At 40.8% G+C, this 25,321-nt stretch overlaps 1 protein-coding gene across 2 annotated transcripts in view; it reads left to right on the forward strand.

Moving 5' to 3' along the window:
• Positions 1 to 23,367, forward strand: part of SLAIN2 (SLAIN motif family member 2) — a 119,867-nt gene extending 96,500 nt beyond the window's left edge. The window contains exons 11-14 of one of the 2 annotated variants that reach the window (XR_009564001.2): positions 17,619 to 17,837; positions 18,526 to 18,605; positions 21,702 to 21,759; positions 22,171 to 23,363. The gene's annotated coding sequence lies outside the window, so the exon portion shown is untranslated. Of the gene's footprint in view, positions 1 to 17,618; positions 17,838 to 18,525; positions 18,606 to 21,701 lie in introns of both variants that reach the window. The other variant, XR_009564000.2, reaches the window with a different exon arrangement.
• The last annotated feature ends 1,954 nt before the right edge of the window (positions 23,368 to 25,321 follow it).

Raw genomic sequence — 25,321 nt, forward strand, 5'->3', positions numbered from 1 at the left:
CCAGCCAACCCGCGGGACATACAGCATGAGAAAGAAAAATATCTTTGTGGTTATAAGTCATTGAGATGTCAGGGTTGTTAAGAAACACAACCTAGCTCATCCTGTCTATCCACCAGCCCTCCCAACAAAACATAGTGTAATCTTCCTAGTTTTGCATGTGAAGAAACAGAAGACTGGGAGATTAATATTACTCAGCTACAAAGGAGTAAAGCCAGGATTTAAACCCCAGAAGTATGGCTCCAGCGTCTGTGCCCTTAGTAACCATCCCACAGAGACTCTCTGAGAAAAAATACAGGAATACATCAGAGAGTCCATCTTCCATTTACTTCCCCTGAACAGCGCCATCCTGCTGCTCCTGTCTGCCCAGGTTGCTTCCTCTGCCTTCTGCATTGCTATTGCCCTGAGACTAGCCTGTGAGAACCTTTTCCTGTATCTGTGGCTTTTCTTTCTTAGTTTACTCTCTTGTTTTCTGAAGCTTTCTAAGGGGCTCATAGGAAAGGATACATGGGAGGTTAACTTTTGGAGGCCTTGAATTTTTAAAAATATTTTCTTCCTCCCTCATTGTGATGGTTAATTTTATGTGTCAGCTTGGTTGGGCCACAGTGCCCAGATATGTGTCCAACAGTTTTTTGGATGTTTCTCTGAGACTGTATTTGGATGAGATTAATGTTTACGTAGGTAGATGTTCTGTCAGTCTCTGCCTGTTGATAGTGATGCTGTCAGCTAGGGATGCCTGAGGCACTTGCCTGGTCCGTACTACTTGTGGTGAGGCCCCCACTGACATTTCCTTGACTGGAGCCAGTGTTGTGGCTGGACTGGCCCTTGTGATTCTTACTATGATCAGAAGACACACCTAAGCAAACACCATGAGGGAACTTTGAAGAACAAAATGTATTACAGGTCCTGAAGGGTACATGGCACACCCAATGGCCACACACTGAGGTCAAAGGTAGAAAAAGAGGGAGGGGGGTGCAGACCTGGGGCTCTGCCTTAATTGGGGTCTGAGGGTGAGGTGCCTAGGGTTCACTTTTTATTGGCGAATTTAAAATGTAAGAGTGGCAATTAGGGCCCAGGAAGGGAAAAATGGAACCATTCAAGTGGTCAGTCATCTAGGTTACCCAAGGGTTTCTGAAAAGGGAACTTCATAGGTAGGGTGGCCTGGGTTCTTATCTAGTTGTTTGACTAGTAGCTGTGTCATAGAGCTGGCAACATGCTTATTCGGCATGGAGGTCTTTGAAATGGATGTCTTGGTAATCAAAGCTTAATGTCAGGCAATACATTACAATAAAAAAAAAAGCTTAATGTCAGACACACTACAGTGGACTTGGAGTAAAGCAGAATGCACTCCATAACATGGTGAGCCTAATCTAATCAGTTGAAGGGCTAAATGACACCAAAGACTGATCTCCTGAGCAAGAGGGAATTCTACCAGCAGATGGCTTTCTGACTTGAATTGGCTCTTCCCTGGTCCCCAGCCTTCAGGTGCACCCTAAAGATTTTGGACTTGCCAGAATCCATAATCAGATAGGCCAATTCCTTAAAATAAATCTTTTTATATGTAAATACACAAACTGTTGTCTCTGTTTCTCTGAAGAAGCTGACTAATACACTCATACATAATTGCTAGTTTGAAAGACATATTAATCTCCCTTGAAAATAACAATTCTTCAGAATGTTGACATTCTTCTGTGGTCTTCAAATTTTACAGTTGGTACTAAAAGTCTTATTGTCATTCTAGTCCAGTTTCTTTGAATGAATGTGAAAAAAAAATCTCTGAAAAAAAAAAATACTTTCTTTGTTCCAAGTCTTTTGGTATTTTATGATCTTTTTCTTGGTCAGTCTTAAAATTTTATTGTTCTGGGCCCTTGGTGGGTCTTTTTAACCTGGAGATTCATGTTCTTCAGTTCTGAGAAGTTTTCTTCTTTTCTTATGAATATACTTCACTGAACTAGAAGCTTGATGAAGGCAGGGACCATATATATCTTGCTCATTATTCATCTTACGGTGCCTAGTGTAATGTAGTACCTGGAGCCCAATAGCTATTTGAATGAGTGGATGAAGGAATGAATGAATGCAGGAGAAGAACATGTATGCTTTGGGAAGAGCAGATTGTGCTGAGTTTTAGACCTGTAAAGCTTGAGGTGTAAGAGCCTGGAGCCTCAGAAAGATACCAGGGCTATAAATGTTAATTGGAGAGTTAACTGCATATATTTGGTAACTGAAGCCCTGGTCTTGAAATGATCCCCTGGAAAAGTGTATGGAGAAAGCTAAGAAAAGAAGGTGGGTAGTAGAAGACTATAAAGTAAATGATTCCTTTGAATAAAGAAATAATTTTGGGGACTTCCCTGGTGGTCCAGTTGTTAGGACTCCGCTTCCAATGCTGGGGGTGTGGGTTCGATCCCTGGTCGGGGAGCTGGGATTCCACATGCCCCACGGCCAAAGAACCAAAACATGAAACAGAAGCAGTATTGTAATAAATTCAATAAAGACTTTAAAAAAAAAGTCAACATCAAAAAAAGTCTTTAAAAAAAGAAAAAGAATTCTGTTCCCCAAATCTTCCAAACAGAAGTAAAACTTGAAGATGTTCCCTTGTCCTATAGTTTTCTGTACCTCCCAGCAGAACTTTGCATATTCTTTGAGAAGCATGATACTAGAGCACACTAATTCGTAGGATCTGCCATCAGAACTCACCTCTATTTATATCCATAGTTCAAGTAAGCAGAGAAAAGGAGACCTACATGGTCAGGAAACAGAAATGGCAGAGAGGAAAAGCTGTTGGTAGACAAGATAAGTTGCCAGAAGAGAGGTACAGGGGAACAGTTCTAGCCCACCAAGCCCTTGGTCTCCTCTAGGCTATTTAGACTCTCATTTCCAAGCCTTCTGCGCCTGAAAACACTGCTGCTAAACACTCCTCCCACCCCCAGATAACTCCCATTGCTCCACCCCTGCCAAAAGCAAATAGCTCCTGCAGACCCAGCTCTGTTCTCTTAACCACACCACACCATGCTTTCCACCAAGTCTTATTCCTTCTCTAAGAAGGTTCAAGCCTCTTTCTTGTTAAGCCTAGCTTCAAGTGAAACCAATCTCCCCAGTTCCAGGTGAAGTTAGCTACCTTCTCTAATCACTGGATATTGAGGGTCCCCTCTAACTGCCTGTATCACCAGCAAGATCACCTGCCAGGAACTGACTCTCAGTCCAGGTTCTATCTCTGTCTCACCTTCCATATGTCTCTGCAAGCTCCACACTCTCAGAAAGAAGCTCTCAGGGAAACCATCCCACCTGACCCTGCATAGTACCTTCCTGCTAGAACATGCCTGTAGATGAGCTCACAATTGAATTTGTTTATTTTAATGGTTGGGGTTTGGGTACCTGGAAGCCAGTTTTAGAAAAGATATTACCTGTTGGATGAAATGATGATGAAGTACAGATCTAGCATGCAGTTCTAAGATTCTTCACTCCCAGGCTAGCTGACTGGGGAGTGTTAAAAGGAAGTCGAAAGTTAGTTTGCGTGTTGTAACATCCTATACAAACAATAATTCAGTTTCCATCATGATGGGCTAGATAATAATTTTCTCTAAAATGAAAAATGTTGGATAAAATATATTTAAAATCACATTAAAAACAATAAAGAATTGAAAAAAGAGTGGGACCTGCCATGCTAAATTTTGGGGGAAAGCCTGAACCTAAAAGTCAAGGGAAAGTACCTGAGCACCGAAACCTCTTTGTGCTCAGGTGTCTCCTAATGCTGAACACTCAGTCTTCAGTTCCCCGGTCTCATGTGGCAAAGGAGACAGTCAACGTTCAGGGTCCACCCAAGAAGAGGAAACTAAGAGGGGACATTACCTACATCATAGGGACCCAAAAAGGCTACTGTGATATTGTCATTTATAATAAAAACATATATCTGTCTTTGTCCCCATTTCCAGCAAAGAGATCCTAAAACCCTTGGAATTTCCTAAGCGAAGAGAGCAACATAGGTGTCTTTTGTTATGTTAATGAGGTGACATTTGGATCCACCTAAGTATGAGGACTGGTTGCCAGGAGAACAAACTATAAACAGATGGTTGGAACTTTCAGTCCCACCCCCCCACCCCCCTATTTCTGGGAATGAAAGAGGGGTTATAGATGGAATCATTCACCAATACCAATAATTTAATCAACCATGCCTACATAATGAAGCCTCTATAAAAATCCAAAAGGATGTGGTTTGGAGAGCTTCCAAGTTAGTGAACATGTGGAGAATTGGAGAGAGTGGCACATTTGGAGAGGGCATGGAAGCTCTGAGCCCTTTGCCCATACCTTGCCCTATGCATCTCTTCATCTGGCTGTTGATTCATACCCTTTATAATAAACCAATTATCTAGTGAGTAAACTGGTTTCCTGAATTCTGAGAGCCACTGTAGTAAATTAGTCAAACCCAAGGAGGGGGTCATGGGAACCTTTGGTTTACCCCCCATTATTCATAAGCACCGATAACAACCTTGACTTGTGTTTGACATCTAACATGGGGACAGTCTTGTGGGAATAAACCCTTAACCCATGGGATCTGATGCTATCTCTAGGTAGCTGGTGTCAGTATTGAGTTGAATTGTAGGACACTAAGCTGGTGTCAGAGAGCTGCTTGGTATGGGGGGGTGCAGGGGTGTGTGAAGGGGAGCCCCACACATTGTAATTGGAGACAGAATATTAGTTACATAATTAAAGAAATGGTAAATCAGAACAAAGCTCCCACCTCCCTGAAGTAACAGAAAGGAAAAAAACAAGCAAGCAAACAAAAAGTAACAAGGAAAGAGTCCCTAAGAAGTTATAGTGGACTTCCCTGGTGGTGCAGTGGTTAAGAATCCACCTGCCAATGCAGGGGACGTGGGTTCGATCCCTGGTCTGGGAAGATCCCACATGCCGTGGAGCAACTAAGCCCGTGTGCCACAACTACCGACCCTGCACTGTAGAGTCCATAAGCCACAACTACTGAGCCCACGTACCAGAACTACTGAAGCCCATGTGCCTAGAGCCCGTGCTCCGCAACAAGAGAAGCCACCACAATGAGAAGCCCGAGCACTGCAACAAAGAGTAGCCCCCCGCTCACCGCAACTAGAGAAAAGCCCACGCACAGCAATGAAGACCCAATACAGCCAAAAATAAATAAATAAATTTATTTTAAAAGAAAAGTTATAGTCATAGACTGGTCCTTAAAAGAATCTGTATCCTGCATAAACATAGCCTAGGTGAACCAGAGAATCTCAAGGTGAGATGGTCCACGTCTGGGGTGCCTGTGCACTTGGCAGAAAACCTCTATGAAATAAGGTTCATTTAGCCTAGAAACCAGAGAACCCACCAAGTTTTTCTTAAAGGTGATGATCAGCAAGCAAACATACACAAGAAAGCAAGGTAACATGAATGAAAACCAGTAGAAAAACGTGACAGCAGAAACAGACTCAACTAAATCTAAGATGTCAGAATTATCAGGCACAAATTATATAAATGACAAGCTTGAAAATATCTGAAGGAAATCATTAAAAGTGACAGCAGATTTGGGAAATGAAATTCTAGAAATGAATGCTACAGCAATCCAAATGAAAACTCAAAGACATGTTTGGTAACAGAAGAATTCATGAGCTGAAAGATGGATCAAAATAGATTACTCAGGGGACTTCCCTGGTGGCACAGTGGTTAAGAATCCACCTGCCAATGCAGAGGACATGGGTTTGAGCCCTGGTCTGGGAAGATCCCACATGCCGTGGAGCAACTAAGCCCATGTGCCACAACTACTGAGCCTGAGCTCTAGAGCCCGTGAGCCACAACTACTGAGCCCATGTGCCACAACTCCTGAAGCCCATGTGCCTAGAGCCCATGCTCCACAACAAGAGAAGCCACCACAATGAGAAGCCCACACACTTCAACAAAGAGTAGCCCCCACTCACCACAACTAGAGAAAGCCCGCGCACAGCAACGAAGACCCAACACAGCCAAAAAAAAAAAAAAAAAAAAAAGATTACTCAGAATGTGTAACAAATGAAAGGATGAAAAATACTGTGGAGAAGTAAGAGACATGAAAGACAGGGTGGGAAATTCTTAACCTGTTTGTGATTGGAATCCCAGAAGGAGACAGAGACTGGGAAGAGGCAATATCTGAAGAGATAATATATAGCAGAGCATTTTTCAGAAAGATACCAATCCACAGATTCCAGAGACTCAGAATATCTTTTTATTTTTGCTGCTTGGGATTTTCACACTGAAATACATCATAATTGTAAAAGAAGCTAGAGGGTGAAGGAAAGAGAGTATATCTTCAAAGCAATAGCAGTTAAACTGACAACTGAGTTCTTGACAGAAAAAATGAAAGCCAGAAAACAATGCCATAATGTCTCAAAGAAAATTGGCTGAAAGAAAGTAACTGCTGCATTAGAGTTCAAGCAGAGAAGCACAACGAGCAGGAGATACATATGAAGGTACTTGTTGCAAGGGATCTGCTTACACAATTGTGGGGCCTGGCTAGGTAAGTCTGAAATCTGTATGGCAGGCCCTCAGAAGCGTGGACCAGAACTCATTGAAACAGGCTGAAACAGCAGTCCATTGGCAGAATTTCTTCTTCAATCTGGGAAGCCTCAGCTCTGTTTTTAAGGCCTTTCCATTATTGAATCAGACCCACTCAGATTATCTAGGATAATCTTCCTAACTTAAAAGTCAACTGATTCTGGACTTTACACATCTACAAAACACCTTCAGAGCAACCCCCCTTTTTTTAAAAATTAATTTTTATTGGAGTGTAGTTGCTTTACAATGTTGTGTTAGTTTCTACTGTACAGCAAACTGAATCAGCTTTATATATATATATACACACACCCCTATATCCCCTCTTTTTCGGATTTCCTTCCCATTTAGGTCACCACAGAGCATTGAGTAGAGTTCCCTGAGGTATACAGTAGGTTTTCATTAGTTAGCTATTTTATATATAGTATCAACAGTGTACATATGTCAATCCCAATCTCCCAATTAATCCCACCCTCCCTTCCCCCCTTGGTGTCCATACATTTGTTCTCTACGTCTGTGTCCCTATTTCTGCTTTGTAAATAAGAACATATATACCAGTATTTTTTAGGTTCCACATATATGTGTTAATATGCGATATTTGTTTTTCTCTTTCTGTCTGACTTCACTCTGTATGACAGTTTCTATGTCCATCCACGTCTCTACAAATGACCCAGTTTTGTTCCTTTTTATGGCTGAGTAATATTCCATTGTATATATGTACCACATCTTTTTTATCCATTCCTCTGTTGATGAACATTTAGGTTACTTCCATGTCCTGGCTATTGTAAATAGTGCTGCAATGAACACTGGGGTTCACGTGTCTGTTTGAATTATGGTTTTCTCTGGGTACATGCCCTGGAGTGAGATTGCTGGGTCATATGGTAGTTATATTGTTAGTCTTAAAGAATTTCCATACTGTTTGCCATAGTGACTGTATCAATTTACATTCCCACCAACAGTTCAAGAGGGTTCCCTTTTCTCCACACCCTCTCCAGCATTTATTGTTTGTAGATTTTTAAATGATGGCCATTCTGACTGGTGTGAGGTGATACTTCACTGCAGTTTTGATTTTCATTTCTCTAATAATTAGTGATGTTGAGCATCTTTTCATGTGTTTGTTGGCCATCTGTATGTCTCCTTTGGAGTAATGTCTATTTAGGTCTTCTGCCCATTTTTTGATTGGGTTGTTTGTTTTTTTGATATTGAGCTACATGAGCTGTTTGTATATTTTGGAGATTAATCCTTTGTCAGTTGCTTCGTTTGCAAATATTTTCTCCCATTCTGAGGGTTGTCTTTTTGTCTTGTCTATGGTTTCATTTGCTGTGCAAAAGCTTTTAAGTTTAATTAGGCCCTATTTGTTAGTTTTGTTTTATTTTCATCCTATTTGTTAGTTTTGTTTTTATTTTCATTAGTAGGAGGTGGGTCAACAAATATCTTGCAGTGATTTATATCAAAGAGTGTTCTGCCTATGTTTTCCTCTAAGAGTCTTATAGTGGAATGAGAGCCAAACAAAGATGTTTTTAGATAAACAAAATCAGAATTCATCACCTGCATTCTATCACCAAAGGAAACACTAAAGAATGTATTTCAGGCAAAAGGAAAATGATCCTGGATAGAAGGTGTGAGTTACAATAAGAAAACCAGGGACTTCCCTGGTGGCGCAGTGGTTAAGAATCCACCTGCCAATTTAGGAGACATGGGTTTGAGCCCTGGTCTGCCAGGGCTCCCATATGCCATGGAGCATGGAGCAACTAAGCCCATGTGCCACAACTACTGAGCCTGTGCTCTAGAGCCCGTGAGCCACGACTACTGAGCCCACATGCTGCAACTACTGAAGCCCACGTGCCTACAGCCCGTGCTCCACAACATGAGAAGCCACCACAATGAGAAGCCCACACACCACAATGAAGAGTAGCCCCCGCTCGCTACAACTAGAGAAAGCCCACGCACAGCAACAAGGACCCAACGCAGCAAAAAAATTAATTAATTAATTAATTAATTAATTATTTTAAAAAAGAGATCCAAAGAGCAAAATAACTAAATAAAGTAACAAAAGAAAAGAAACAGAGTATATTGTTCTAAACTATTGGGGAGTAGGGATTTGAATGATAAAAAAGTTCATTCAGAAGAAGCCAAGAAAAGCATGCTGGCCTCTGCCGCTGCAGGCTCGCCCTGCACTCCGTACCCCTCCCCGCCCCCCCCCCCCCCCCCCCCCCCCCCGGCCTGAGTGAACCAGAGCCCCTGAAGCAGCTGCTCCTTTAATCCCGTCCTGTCTGAGTGAAGAACAGATGCCCTTAGGCAACCTACACGCAGAGGCAGGGCCAAACAAAAGCTGAATCCCAGGAGCTGTGAGAAAAAAGAAGAGAAAGAGAAATCTCTCCCAGCAGCCTCAGGAGCAGTGGATTAAATCTCCACAGTCAACGTGATGTACCCTGCATCTGTGGAATACCTGAAGAGACAACGAATCATCCCAAATTGAAGAGGCGGACTTTGGGAGCAATGATAATTTTTTTTTTTCCCTTTTTCTCTTTTTGTGAGTGGTATGCGTATGCTTCTGTGTGCAATTTTGTCTGTATAGCTTTGCTTTTACCATTTGCCCTAGGGTTCTGTCTGTCCTTTTTTTTTTTTTTAATATAGTTTTCAATGCTTGTTATCATTGGTGAATATGTTTTTGGTTTGGTTGTTCTTTCTTTTTTTAAATTACTTAAAATAAATTTTTTAATACTTATGTTTTGATTTTTATTTTAATAACTCTTTTTAAAATTTAATTTAATTTAATTTTATCTTTTTCTCTCCCTTTTATTCTAAGCCGTGTAGATGACAGGCTCTTGGTGTTCCAGCCAGGTGTCAGGGCTGTGCCTCTGAGGTGGGAGAGCCAAGTTCAGGACATTGGTTCACCAGAGACCTCCCAGCTCCACGTAATATCAAATGGCAAAAATCTCCCAGAGATCTCCACCTCAATGCCATGACCCAGCTCCACTCAACAACCAGCAAGCCACAGTGCTGGACACCCTATGCCAAACAACTAGCAAGACAGGAACACAACCCCACCTATTAGTAGAGAGGCTGCCTAAAATCATAATAAGGTCACAGACACCCCAAAACACACCACCAGACGTGGACCTGCCCACCAGAAGGACAAGATCCAGCCTCATCCACCAGAACACTGGCACCATTCCCCTCCGCCAGGAAGCCTACACAACCCACTGAACCAACCTTACTCACTGGGGACAGACACAAGAAACAACGGGAACTACGAACCTACAGCCTGCGAAAAGGAGACCCTGAACACAGTAAGTTAAGCAAAATGAGAAGACAAAGAAACACACAGCAGATGAAGGAGCAAGGTAAAAACCCACCAGACTTCACAAATGAATAGGCAGTCTACCTGAAAAAGAATTCAGAATAATGATAGTAAAGATGATCCAAAATCTTGGAAATAGAATGGAGATAATATAAGAAACGTTTAACAAGGACCTAGAAGAACTAAAGAGCAAACAAACAATCATGAACAACACAATAAATGAAATTAAAAATTCTCCGGAAGGGATCAATAGCAGAATAACTGAGGCAGAAGAACGGAGAAGTGACCTGGAAAATAAAATAGTGGAAATAACTACTGCAGAGCAGAATAAAGGAAAAAGAATGAAAAGAATTGAGGACAGTCTCAGAGACCTCTGGGACAATATTAAATACACCAACATTCAACTTATAGGGGTTCCAGAAGAAGAAGAGAAAAAGAAAGGGACTGAGAGAATATTTGAAGAGATTATAGTTGAAAACTTCCCTAATATGGGAAAGGAAGTAGTTAATCAAGTGCAGGAAGGACAGAGAGTACCATACAGGATAAATCCAAGGAGAAACACGCCACGACACATATTAATCAAACTATCAAAAATTAAATACACAGAAAAAATATTGAAAGCAAGGGTAAAACAACAAATAACACATAAGGGAATCCCCATAAGGTTCACAGCTGATCTTTCAGCAGAAACTCTGCAAACCAGAAGGGAGTGGCAGGACACATTTAAAGTGATGACAGGGAAAAACCTACAACCAAGATTACTCTACCCAGCAAGGATCTCATTCAGATTTGACGGAGAAATTAAAATCTTTACAGACAAGCAAAAGCTAAGAGAATTCAGCACAACCAAACCAGCTTTACAGCAAATCCTAAAGGAACTTCTCTAGGCTGGAAACACAAGAGAAGGAAAAGACCTACAATAACAAACCCAAAACAATTAAGAAAATGGGAATAGGAACATACATATCGATAATTACCTTAAATGTAAATGAATTAAATGCTCCAACCAAAAGACATAGACTGGCTGAATGGATACAAAAACAAGACCCATATATATGCTGTCTACAAGAGACCCACTTCAGACCTAAGAACATCAGACTGAAAGTGAGGGGATGGAACAAGATATTCCATGCAAAGGGAAATCAAAAGAAAGCTGGAGTAGCAATTCTCATATCAGACAACATAGACTTTAAAACAGACTATTACAAGAGACAAAGAAGGACAATACATAATGATCAAGGGATCAATCCAAGAAGAAGATATAACAATTGTAAATATTTATGCAGCCAACATAGGAGCACCTGAATACATAAGGCAGATGCTAACAGCCATAAAAGGGGAAATAGACAGTAACACAATAATAGTAGGGGACTTTAACACCCCACTTTCACCAATGGACAGATCATCCAAAATGAAAATAAATAAGGAAACACAAGCTTTAAATAATACATTAAACAAGATGGACTTAATTGATATTTATAGGACATTCCAACCAAAAAACAACAGAATACATATTCTTCTCAAGTGCTCATGGAACATTCTCCAGGATCGATCATATCTTGGGTCACAAATCAAGCCTTGGTAAATTTAAGAAAATTGAAATCATATCAAGTATCTTTTCTGACCACAACGCTATGAGACTAGATATCAATTATTGGAAAAAAAATCTGTAAAAAATAGAAACACATGCAGGCTAAAGACTACACTACTTAATAACCAAGAGATCACTGAAGAAATCAAAAAATACCTAGAAACAAATGACAATGAAAACACGACGACCCAAAACCTATGGGATGCAGCAAAAGCAGTTCTAAGAGGGAATTTTATAGCAATACAATCCTACCTCAAGAAACAAGAAACATCTCAAATAAACAACCTAACCTTACACCTAAAGCAATTAGAAAAAAAGAACAAAAAAACACCAAAGTTAGGAGATGGAAAGAAATCATAAAGATCAGATCAGAAATAAATAAAAAAGAAATGAAGGAAACGGTAGCAAAGATCAATAAAACTACAAGCTTGTTCTCTGAGATGATAAACAAAATTGATAAACCATTAGCCAGACTCATCAAGAAAAAAAGGGAGAAGACTCAAATCAATAGAATTAGAAATGAAAAAGAGGAAGTAACAACTGACACTTCAGAAATACAGAGAATCATGAGAGATTACTACAAGCAACTCTATGCCAATAAAATGGACAACCCAGAAGAAATGGACACATTCTTAGAAAAGCACAACCTTCCAAGACTGAGCCAGGAAGAAATGAAAATATAAACAGACCAATCACAAGCACTGAAATTGAAACTGTGATTAAAATCTTCCAACAAACAGAAGTCCAGGACCAGATGGCTTCACAGATGAATTCTATCAAACATTTAGAGAAGAGCTAACACCTATCCTTCTCAAACTCTTCCAAAATATAGCAGAGGGAGGAACACTCCCAAACTCATTCTACGAGGCCACCATCACCCTGATACCAAAGCCAGACAAAGATGTCAAAAAAAAGGAAAACTACAGACCAATATCACTGATGAACTTAGATGCAAAAATCCTCAACAAAATACTAGCAAACAGAATCCAACAGCACATTAAAAGGATCATACACCATGATCAAGTGGGGTTTATTCCAGGAATGCAAGGATTCTTAAATATATGCAAATCAATCAATGTGATACACCATATTAACAAATTGAGGAAGAAAAACCGTATGATCATCTCAGTAGATGCAGGAAAAGCTTTTGACAAAATTCAACACCCATTTATGATAAAAAAAAAAAAAGACCCTCCAGAAAGTAGGCATAGAGGGAACCTACCTTAACATAATAAAGGCCATATATGACATACCCACAGCCAACATCATCCTCAATGGTGAAAAACTGAAACCATTTCCACTAAGATCAGGAACAAGACAAGGTTGCCCACTCTCACCACTATTATTCAACATAGTTTTGGAAGTTTTAGCCACAGCAGTCAGAGAAGAAAAAGAAATAAAAGGAATCCAAATCGGAAAAGAAGTAAAGCTGTCACTGTTTGCAGAGGACATGATACTATAGATAGAGAATCCTAAAGATGCTACCAGAAAACTACTAGAGCTAATCAATAAATTTGGTAAAGTTGCAGGATACAAAATTAATGCACAGAAATCTCTTGCATTCCTATACACTAATGATGAAAAATCTGAAAGTGAAATTAAGGAAACACTCCCATTTACCATTACAACAAAAAGAATAAAATATCTAGGCATAAACCTACCTAAGGAGACAAAAGACCTGTATGCAGAAAATTATAAGACACTGATGAAAGAAATTAAAGATGATACAAATAAGATGGAGAGATATACCATGTTCTTGGATTGGAAGAATCAACATTGTGAAAATAACTATACTACCCAAATCAATCTACAGATTCAATGCAATCCCTATCAAACTACCATTGGCATTTTTCACAGAACTAGAACAAAAAATTTCACAATTTGTATGGAAACACAAAAGACCCCGAATAGCCAAAGCAATCTTGAGAATGAAAAATGCAGCTGGAGTAATCAGGTTCCCAGACTTCAGACTATACTACAAAGCTACAGTAATCAAGACAGTATGGTACTGGCACAAAAACAGAAATATAGATCAATGGAACAGGATAGAAAGCCCAGAGATAAACCCATGCACATATGGTCACCTTATCTTTGATAAGGGAGGCAAGAATATACAGTAGAGAAAAGACAGCCTCTTCAATAAGTGGTGCTGGGAAAACTGGACTATATGTAAAAGAATGAAATTAGAACACTCCCTAACACCACAGACAAAAATAAGCTCAAAATGGATTAAAGACCTAAATGGAAGGCCAGACACTATAAAACGCTTAGAGGAAAACATAGGCAGAACACTCTATGATATAAATCACAGCAAGATCCTTTTTGACCCACCTCCTAGAGAAATGGAAGTAAAAACAAAAATAAACAAATGGGATCTAATGAAACTTCATAGCTTTTGCACAGCAAAGGAAACCATAAAGAAGACAAAAAGACAACCCTCAGAATGGGAGAAAATATTTGCAAATGAAGCAACTGACAAAGGATTAATCTCCAAAATTTACAAGCAGCTCATGCAGCTCAATATCAAAGAAACAACCCAATCCAAAACTGGGCAGAATACCTAAATAGACATTTCTCCAAAGAAGATATACAGACTGCCAACAAATACAGGAAAGAATGCTCAACATCATTAATCATTAGAGAAATGCAAATCAAAACTACAATGAGATATCATCTCACACCGGTCAGAATGGCCATCATCAAAAAATCTACAAACAATAAATGCTGGAGAGGGTGTGGAGAAAAGGGAACCCTCATACACTGTTGGTGGGAATGTAAATTGATACAGTCACTATGGAGAACAGTATGGAGGTTCCTTAAAGAAGTAAAAATAGAACTACCATATGACTCAGCAATCCCACTACTGGGCATATACCCTGAGAAAACCATAATTCAGAAAGAGTCATGTACCACAATGTTCATTGCAGCTCTATTTACAATAGTCAGGACTTGGAAGCAACCTAGTGTCTATCGACAGATGAATGGATAAAGAAGATGTGGCACATATATACAATGGAATATTACTCAACCGTAAAAAGAAATGAAATTGAGTTATTTATAGTGAGATGGGTGGACCTAGAGTCTGTCATACAGAGTGAAGTAAGTCAGAAAGAGGAAAACAAATACCGTATGCTAACACATGTATATGGAATCTAAAGAAAAAAAATGGTCATGAAGAACCTAGGGGCAAGATGGGAATAAAGACACAGACCTAGTAGAGAATGGATCTGAGGACACGGGGAGGGGAAGGGGTAAGCTGGGACAAAGTATTAGAGTGGTAGTGTATATATGGATATATATACGCTACCAAACGTAAAATAGATAGCTAGTGGGAAGCAGTCGCATAGCACAGGGAGATCAGCTTAGCTTTGTGACCAGCTAGAAGGGTGGGATAGAGAGGATGGGTGGGAGGGAGATGCAAGAGGGAAGAGATATGGGGATATATGTATATGTATGACTGATTCACTTTGTTATAAAGCAGCAAGTAACACACCATTTTAAAGCAATTATACTCCAATAAAAATAAAAAACAAAACCCAGCACAGCCAAAATAAATAAATTATTTTTAAAAAAATGGAAGGCAAGAAAAGGGAAAAGAAAAATAACAACAGATTGGACACAAAATAAGATAGATTTAAATACAAATATACTAATAATCATACTTAGAACAGAAACAGAATACTCCAATAAAAAGGCAAAAGAAATATTGTGACTGGGAAAATAAGTATGTTCTTTGCAAGAGACATATCTTACATACCAAACTATTGAAAGGTTGAAGGGAAAGGGGTGGGAAAAAAAGCAATATTAATCAAAAGAATGCTGCAGTAGCTATATTGATATCAGACAAAAGCAATAGAAGAGAAAGAATCACTTCATTCTGACTGAAAAAAAATCATGAATATTTAAAAATGTTAATTTTTTATTATGCATTTAAAAACATAGCTTCAGGGCTTCCCTGGTGGCGCAGTGGTTGAGAGTCCGCCTGCCGATGCAGGGGACACGGGTTCGTGCCCCGGTCCGGGAAGATCCCACATGCCGCAGAGCGGCTAGGCCCGTGAGCCATGGCCGCTGAGCCTGCGTGTCCAGAGCCTGTGCTCCGCAACGGGAGAGGCCACAACAGTGAGAGGCCCTCGTACCGGAAAAACCAAAACAAAACAAAACACCACAGCTTAAAAATATGTAAAACAAACTTGGACACATTGCAAGGAGAAATAGACAAATGGTCCATCATGGTGGGAGATTTTGATCACAGATTCAAAGTTTGTCAAAAGTTTCAAAGAAGAAACAAATGAGCCCTCGTGTTTATATGATTAGAAAATGATGATGACATCCTAGTAATTGTTTTGAAGTCAGGGAATAAAGAGTATATTTCATGAGAGAAATAATTCATATGAGGGAAATAAATTTTGATAATATAGAAAGGAAAATCTGAGAATTATTAACCTAATTCTCACATAGGGAATTTACATTACATTACTAGAAATAAAAAGTGGCAAGGGAAAACAAAGCACCTGGAATACAGAAAAACGGTGACATGCTTCTCAAATGTGTTTTGCCCAGATGTGTTTTGGATAAAGATAAGGACCTAAATGTAGTATCAAACAGTGGCAAATGAAGACTACAGTAACGCTGTCTTAGCATTTACACTGGATGAGGCAAAGCCCAGTAAGGGAATGCACCCTATCTTGAAATTAGAAGCCCTTGGACTTGGGTTCAAGTCCTCTCTTCCTTACCCCCAATCACCCTTATCAGCTCTAACTAGATATGGGGCCTTGGGAAAAGCCCAAATTTTCTGACGGCCCATTTCAGCACTTTAAGGGGTTACTACTTACCCTGTTTACCTCCCTCACAAAATTATTGTGATATCAAAGAAAATAACTAACATGACAGTGACCTGTATAAATATCACAATGGACCTCAATCTTTTCTCAAGTCCAAACAACAAAGAGGTGCAGAGGACAAAATGTCACATTACTCTCACTAGTATTTTGAAGAACAATGATGTGTATAAGGCATATTTAAAAGTTCCCTGGAGACAGACCAATTGGTGTCCTGGGTAAAATTTGAAGTGGGTGTATACATATCTTCCTACCTACCCTACAATCCCATTTTGTATCTGAGAGCTTACGGACTCCAGAATGTCAGATGGGAGAGCTGGCAGAAGGTGAATGAGAAGACTTGAATGATGGAGAAGTGAAAGGCACAGAAAGTGGGGACAGGTAAACAGAAGGAGAAGGGCAGCCCCGGGGTAAGCATGAGTCAAGATCTGTTTGTGTTCATGCTTGGATCACTCCCATACCAGACCATGTGACAGTCTGAACCCCCTCTGGGGTATCCTGTTCAACTTCTTCCTAGCCCCAGTGCCACCACCCTGAACAAGCAGAGACAACTGTGCATCTTCTCTTGCTATCTCTCTGGGAAGGGGTTGGATAAGGGTAAAACTTCCCATCATCTTGGGGGATGGGATGACTGCGTATCATGTAAGCCTAGGGGATGTTGCCTGAAGCCAGCGGGGAGGAGAGAGATGGGGAGAGGCTCAGTCTGGGGGAGACAAACAGCCTATGTTCTTCTGGCTTCCCAGCAGGGTCTGTACCCTTTTGGTTCTTGATACATAACCTACTCCTTGCAACCAACCATGACAGTGAATAATGATTCTTATATATTGCTTTGCAAAAAGTCCCAGTACAGTTCTCAAGAATTCTACAAGTTCCAAAAAGTAGACAAAAGTAGAGAGAGTCATAGAAAAGCAGCCTTGTGGACTCCAGGAGAAAACAGTACTATGTGTGGCCAGACGCCTTTGTGGCAAAAATGGGGTCTCTGTCCCTCAAAAAAGAGCAAGGGCATCATCATGGGGATTTTACAGAGACTATGAAGCCAGTCCCCTTGGAAGTTTCAAAGAGTTATAGAGGTTTGAATTGTGAAGGAAGGATAACAAATTTTTAACTTCTGGTCATTTATATTGCTAATAAGGAGTCCTGGAAGGTAATCCAATAAACTTTATCAAACAAATCAAAAGATGATAGGAAATTCCGATGGGACTTGAAAACAGAAACTATGCTTAGTATAGGTTGAGCCATACGAAATTGCTGATATTTGATCATTTATTACCTGCAAAAACAGTAATTGTGTATGGGTCACTTTATTTTTTAAAAATCAGAAAAAAATGCTCATAAATATTTTTTTTTTTTGCAGTACGTGGGCCTCTCACTGTTGTGGCCTCTTCCGTTGCAGAGCACAGGCTCCGGACGCACAGGCTCAGCGGCCATGGCTCACGGGCCCAGCCGCTCCGCGTCATGTGGGATCTTCCCGGACTGGGGCACGAACCCGTGTCCCCTGCATCGGCAGGTGGACTCTCAACCACTGCACCACCAGGGAAGCCCGCTCATAAATATTTTTAAGGGATTGTATGAGGTATGTAGTATTTTGAGTGGGGAAGAGAAGACCAAAAACATCAAATAAAAGAGAAAGGAACTTGCCCTGAAGAAAATCCCACATACAGGATGGCATCTCACTTACCTAACAGCAATATATTTTCAGTTAGGTAATTCATAAATAATTTCCCTGAGTTTAGGGTATATAAATGACACAGAGACACGATAATAGAAAGCCAAAAACAGAGTAATGTTCCTTTTTAAAGAATAGTTACAAGAGATCATTTCCAAAGTCAAATGAAATTATTTATCCTTTTCTCATTTGTTTCACGTGACAGAGAGAGGCTAGATATTCACCAAACCCGTTCATCCCTCTCAGATGCACAACTAAACACCTCTCCAGGACCCTTTGCCTCTAGCTGGGTGGAACTGTGTGCTGTGCTGGTAAATGTTTTAACACCTGGCTTTCCGGATAGGAAAAGGCTTCATCTGCAGTATTTGCCTATTTCCCTTGTGTAAATCTTCCACAAAGGCCTGTTTCAAGCCAGCAACATGATGTCATTGAATGTGGAATTGGGGAAAAAAGGCACATAAGCAACTTTCGGAAGCTGGGACCAGCTGGTTACAGCACACCATTGAGATTGTGACTAGTTCTTACCAAGATGTGTCACTTAACAGGGAAGGAACTGTGTGCAGGTGACCTTCTTTCTCCACTCTCACTCTCTCAGAACTTGGTGGCCTCATGAGGAAGATGGTTAGAGCTGCAAGATGGAAGGATGCTAAATTCTCGAGTCTCTTCCTTGAAAAGGTAACTTCCTTAAGTCCTCAGGAACATCTGCCCTGGACTTTGCATGAGTGAGAAATAAACTTCTGCTATATTAAACCATTGATATTTTGGGGCTGTTAGTTAAAGCAATTAGCCTATCCTGACTAATATATTGCCTTTAGAGAAACTGCAACAATCCAAAATATTTGATTTTTATCATTTGTATGTCTTCCTTCAGCTCAAACTCTGACCAAGCATATAATCATTTAAGTTATATGCCTTATGTGATATTGTGATCTGTCATAAGAATATCCCTGTTTCTGGCACCAAGCTTCTAAAACCCTTGGATTTCTTAAGTAATGAGAGCCAGAAAGGTGTCTTTTGTTATATTAATGGGGTGACTTTGGACCCACTTAAAGTTAGGGGCTAGTTACCAGGAGAACCAACCATGTGATTAGAGGGTTGTAACTTTTAGTCCCATCCCCCCTGGGAGGGGAGGGAGAGACGCTAGAGGTTGTCGAATCAATCACCACTGGCCGATGATTTACTCAGTTATGCCCATGTAATAAAGCCTCCAAAAAAACCCAAAAAGAGAGCGTTTGGAGAACTTCCAGGTTGGTGAACACACGGAGATTCAGGGAGAGTGGCACACCCGGAGGGCATGGAAGCTCTGAGCCCTTTCTCCATACCTCGCCCTATGTATCTCTTCCATCTTGCTGTTCCTGAGTTACATCTTTTCATAATAACCAGTGATCAGGTAAGTAAGATGTTTCTGCGAGTTCTGTGAGCTGCTCTTGCAAAGTAATTGAACCGGACCAGGGGGCTCACTGAAACTACTGATCCACCCATGGGTCAGAAGCCCAGGTGACCACCACTACTATTGATTGGCATCTGAAGTGTGGGATATTCTTGTAGGACTGCGCCCATAACCTGTGGAATCTGATGTTGTCTTCAGGTACATAGTGTCAGAATTAAATTAAATTGTATGACACCCAGGTGGTGTCGGAGAATTGCTTGGTGGTGTGGGAGAGCAGCGGTCCCAGACACGCCCATCACCCTCCTCTCCCCCCACGCCCAGCTGCCCACTGACACTCCCCACCGTTGGAATTGGCAGTCAGAATCGTTACCTTACAACTTCTCATCCTGCTTTTTAAAAATAAACCATTAATTTTAAAATAAACCATTTAAAACAAACCATTTAAAATAAACCATTATCATCATCAGGCATTTATTAAACAGCAAAGTGAATGTTTCCTAATTTTAATGAAAGACTTTAAGGAAAACGTCAATGAGACATTTTACTTTCAAATTTAAAAGCCTGAAAAAGTAAAAGAAAAAAAAAAAGTAAAAGTAACCCAATTATTTAAACCATTAAAAATAGCTTGCTTTCAATTAGCAAATCGTGATTCAACTCAGTTATGTAATCACTTTAACCCTTGAAATATAGACAGATGCACCCGGGACTTTATTTTCTCGGCAAACTTCCAACCTGAAGCATAACAATTGTTTAAAAATTGTGTCAGGGTCATATTAATTCATTTAAGACTGGGAGAATTTCTTGGCAGAATTTCTTCTAATGGTGTGGGCGCTAAAATAAGTATCTAGTGAAATTTATGCGGTAATTGACCCCACCTGGCTTTGTAATGCCACTAAGTGCAGCCCGTCACAAGGAGGGAACCGAATGGCTGAGACACTTGTCAGCACAAATTGACTTCATGAATCTTATTTCCTGGAACTGCTTGAATCATCAAACTTTAACTCACCAATCAGACAAGAGGAGGAAAACATCTGGATATCTGAATTTCTCAGTGAGCATTCCCCCTCCCCCATTAAGGCAGCCTTTATTTTGGATGGTGGAAACTCCCAGGAACAAAGTTGATAGTAGGCCTTCCCTCCTGCTGAGGCTGGCTTGGCGTTCAGCTCTGGGTGATATCACGGAAGGAAGGATTTCCAGGGCACAAGGCAGCTGGCAATGTTTCTCTGGTGATGTTTTCCTGCTGGACAACCCCTTGGCTTTTTTTTTTTTTTTTTTTGATTGATTTTGGCCGTGCCGGGTCTTGGTTGTGGCACGTGGGATCTTTTAGTTGCAGCATGCGGGCTTCTTAGTTGCTGCATGCATGCGGGATCTAGTTCCCCAAACAGGGATCGAACCCTGGGCCCCCTGCGTTGGGAGCATGGAGTCTTATTACCCGCTGGACCACCAAGGAAGTCCCCCAACCCCTTGGCTTTTAATACTCCAACTTCACAGAGTGCAGCCTCTCAACACGTTTTCAGCTGAAGTTTGTGGAGAAAAAAATTTTATTTATGCCCCTAAATCCAATAGCTTAAACAAAATTATACATAGGTAAAGTCTCAGATTACTTCCCCCAAACAATTGGGAGATGGCAGAATGACTTGAGGATGATTTGAAAAGGGCACCAAGGGTGCAGGTTGGATGTCACTGGATCTCACAAGTCAAGGGTTTGCAACAGTCTTACTCATTGTAAGGTCCAAATAAGTGGTGGTTTAATTATCATACATCCTAATATGGGGGTTTACTTTCATGTAGGTCTGTTGGTGTTTTACTGTTTGATTTTAGGAAATTGAGTTCTGAGAACTTTTAGGAAAAGAATGAGTTCTGGGAAATAGATGGCTGACCACAGTTGGAGCACCTGGCAGGGCAGCAGGGTGGTACCTACAGATTGTCATAAAAAATAGTATCAAAGGAAGTGGGATGCCCTGTATTTCCTGCTTCTAAGATCAGATGATCTGCCTCCTGCTCTCAGGAGTAGGTCAAATCACCTAGGACTGAATGAGCTCCTTAGTGGATCCAAGCAAAAGACATGGAGGGGAGAACAGGAATTTTTATAGCAATGGTCAAAAAAAGTTAAATATATATAAGACTGTGGCCAGACATTCTGTCTTCAGGTTAAACCAAAAAGGAAAAGAAACATAGAATGGTGGCAGAGATTTTGGTGATGATGGTTTTCAATATGTCTGTTTCTTGCATTCCACTGCTCTGGTAGAGACAGGTTTCCTCTGTATCTGGTGAGTGGCTATCATCCTGGTACCTCCTTTCAACATCCTCCTGGAGATTCCCTTTGCCTCTCTGGTGTGTTGGATCTCCTGTTTTCTGTTTTCCGTATCTTCTTTGTCTAGGGTTTGACTTTGACGGACCACACCCTATAGTAACCTCACCAGAAAGGGTGCATGAGAGGTAAGTTTTTTGAAATATTGCCTGTTGAAATTCTCATTATCCTAGCCTGGTAATTTATGAATAGTTTAACTGGGTTGAGAATTTTAGATCAGCAATCCTTTTCCTTCTGAATTATGAAGGCATGACTCTACTGCCTTTAAAAAATTTTTTTTCATTTCTGAAAATTCTCTGCTTCTTTTTCAAAACTGCTATGTCATTCTCACAGTGCCTTGTTTTCTGAAGATATTTTAAGTTTAGTTCTTTAAACTTGGTAAGCATAGTTTAAAGTTCATGACTGATCATTCCAACATTGATTCTCATTCAGGTTCATGTTCTGTTTTCCGGTGTGTTTCCACTGCTCACTGGACATCACCCTAGAAAAATGATTTGTTGTGGTTCTCTGAGTCCTTGATTGGATGTGCCTTCTTGCAGGGCTTTGCATATGTTTCTGCCAGGTGCCTATGGGCACTGTCAGGAAGGACCACATCAAGGTTTGAGAGCTCCTGGCCCAACCAGGTTGGATATATTCTAAATACAATTTCACGTGAGGACCAATCCATGGGTACAACCTCCCTAGGACACCTTCTTTTCCTTTTCCCCCCTTTTTCCTCTGCTGTCCTCCCCCCAGGTCCCTGCGGCTCAGGGGAAGCAGGGCGAGTCTAGTTCAGGTTTGCCATTATTGCTCTGATGTTCTGCTTGCCTCTCTGGCTACAAGCTCTAGTCCGAAAAGTGACCTGAGAGTTCCTAACTGCCTTTTTATATCTTTACTGTTTTTAAAGTGTTTTTATTTTCAGAAATAAATTTTGTCCAGTTTTTCAGCAGGACGATGGCTCAGTTTCCTGGCGTGCCATTAACTGGTAACAGAAATGCTCCACTGATTTCTTGCTTCCAGTATTACTGTTAAGAAGTCCAAAGCTATTCTGATTCTTGATCCTTTATATATGATCAGTTATTTTTTGTTGTTGCTGTTATTTTTACTTCATCCCTGGAAGCTCATGTTAGTATTGTGAAATTTCATAATGTTGTGCTTTGATGTGTGTCTGTTTTATCCATTGTGCTGAGCTGTCAGTGGGCCCTTTCAGTCTGCAGATCACATCCTTAGATTCTAAGAAATGTCCTTGAATTACTTCACTAAATATTTACTTCACTCAGCTTTCTATGTTCTCCTTCTAGGAATGCCTATTAGATATTTTACCTCATATACTGGCCCTCTGTTATGGATTGATGTGTGTGTCCCCCAAAATTCATAGGTTAAAATCTAATGTGATGGTATTAGGAGGTGGGGTCCTTAGAAGGTAGTTAGGTCATGAGGGTGGAGCCCTCACGAATGGAAATAATGCCCTTATAAGAAGAGACCAAAGAGCTAACTCACTCTCTTTCTGTCATGTGAAGATATCAAGAAGTCTGCAACCCTAACCTGACCGGGACCAGAACCAGAACCCGACCATGTTGGTACCCTGATCTCGGACTTCCAGCCTCCAGAACTGTGGGAGATAAATTTCTATTGTTCACAGGCCTCTCAGAGTATGCTACTCTATTATAGCAGCCCAAACTGACAAAGACACTAATTTTTGTAATCTTTTTCTCCTATGTTCTGCCTCTGTCATTTTACTTTACTTTTGTAGAAAAATTCAACATTATGTTCCAACTCTGCTATTGAGTGTTTCATTTCTGCTTTCATATTTTAAAATTTTAAGACCTCTTCTTTTTTTCCTTCTAAATGTTCCTTTTTATAGCATCCTGTTCTTATTTTGTGATTGCAATACCCATGTCTGTAAGGATCTTTTTCAAATTTAAAAAGTTTTATTTCCTCTGGTTGGTTTCTATTTTTTTTTTTTTTTTTTTTTTGCGGTACGCAGGCCTCTCACTGTTGTGGCCTCTCCCGTTGCGGAGCACAGGCTCCGGACGCGCAGGCTCAGCGGCCATGGCTCACGGGCCTAACCGCCCCATGGCACGCGGGATCCTCCCGGACCGGGGCACGAACCCGTGTCCCCTGCATCGGCAGGCGGACTCTCAACCACTGCGCCACCAGGGAAGCCCTGGTTTCTGTTTTTGTATGCTGCTTGTTTGTTTGCTTTCTTGCTTGAGTGGACCTCTATCTTCCACAGTGAAGGTTTTCTTTAGATGTCTAGTAATCTTTGGTTGTCTGCTTGTGCTTAAGAGAGAAAGACTAAAAAGCTGATTGGAAGCTCTGAGCACAGGGTGGGATTTGCCTTCCCTTTAGGGTAACCTGGCTGGGCCATTTTATTAGGGAGACTGCAGGGTCCTTATCTTTTGACTGTAGCTGCCAAGTTCTGGGAACCAAGTGGAGGAAAGAAGACTAGGGTAGTACACATGCTCACCCATTGTTTTTGCTCATTGTATTTGTACCCTCAACTATGCCTGATGTTCCCCTCTACAGACAGTCTTTTGCCCTCTCCAGAGAGGAAAGCTCTAGTCTAGGGGAGGTTGTCTAGAGACCTAAACCAGGGAATAGATCTGGACATTTAACTCTTCCCTCTTCCTCTTCCTCCTTCTCCTCTTTCTCCTCATCCTACTCTTCCTCCTTTTCTTCTTTTCTGAAAAAAACTTTATTGAGATATAATGTACATAGAGAGAAATGCACAGATTTTCAGGGTGGACCTAACTAACTGCTTCTCAAACAGTCCTAATTTTAGCCCATCCTTCATGCCATCTTCGTGAAGTATGTGGTACTGCCCATTCTTGAGCCTTCGGGGATTCTGGGGTGTATATTGAGTTAGTAATGTAATCAAACCCCAGTCTGAGTGAGGGGACTGATTCTGGTTACTACTTCTCTCAGGAGATCTATCTTTTCCTTTTTTTTCCTTTCCCAGCACCAGCACTGAGACAAACAAGTTACATTTTTTCATGCTTTGCCTTTGTTAAGGGGCAGAGAGTTTTCTCTCCTACCTTTGTGAGGAGGGTGTGACCCTTCAGGTTCCTGACTTTATGTGGGTGTCTCACTTCCAGTTCCTGTCTCCTGTGTCCTGTTCCCCAGAAGCCCCCACCCAGCCTTACCCAAGGGCTCTGGGTTCCTAGTTTCAGCAAATGCCTTCAATAAAGCAAGGACTTCAGCACTGGTTAACCATTCTACGTTCCTGATTTTCAAAGGATAGTTATTGTATTTAATTCAACAGTTCTGGTATTTTGTAACTAGAGGGTTTTTTAGGATATTTATTCCACAGTATTGCTGGGAACAATTCATCTTTTTAAATCCTATTCATCTTTACAGGTTCAATTCACAGGTCACTTCTTATGTAAGAGCTTCCTGCATTCTCCTGGAGGAGTAGACCTTCCTCTGAGCTTCCATGGACCCTTGTGACACTCCCACTCCAGGGCGGTAACTCACTTGGAAGGTTGCTTTATCTGTGTGCTCGCGTATCTGTCTTCACCACCAGTTATGAGCTACTCAGGGAAAAGACTTCCAAACGCACCTCTTATCATCTGCGTCTAGCATAGAGCCTGCCACCCGAGGGGTAATTAGTACTCATTGAATTAAAAGAAAACAATTAATAATGTGTTAATGCCACAGTTCAGATTCTCATGAGGCTCCAATCACATTTTTCAGGAGATATTAGACATC

This window comes from Globicephala melas, chromosome 5 (assembly GCF_963455315.2).
Source record: "Globicephala melas chromosome 5, mGloMel1.2, whole genome shotgun sequence".
Lineage (NCBI taxonomy): Eukaryota > Metazoa > Chordata > Mammalia > Artiodactyla > Delphinidae > Globicephala > Globicephala melas.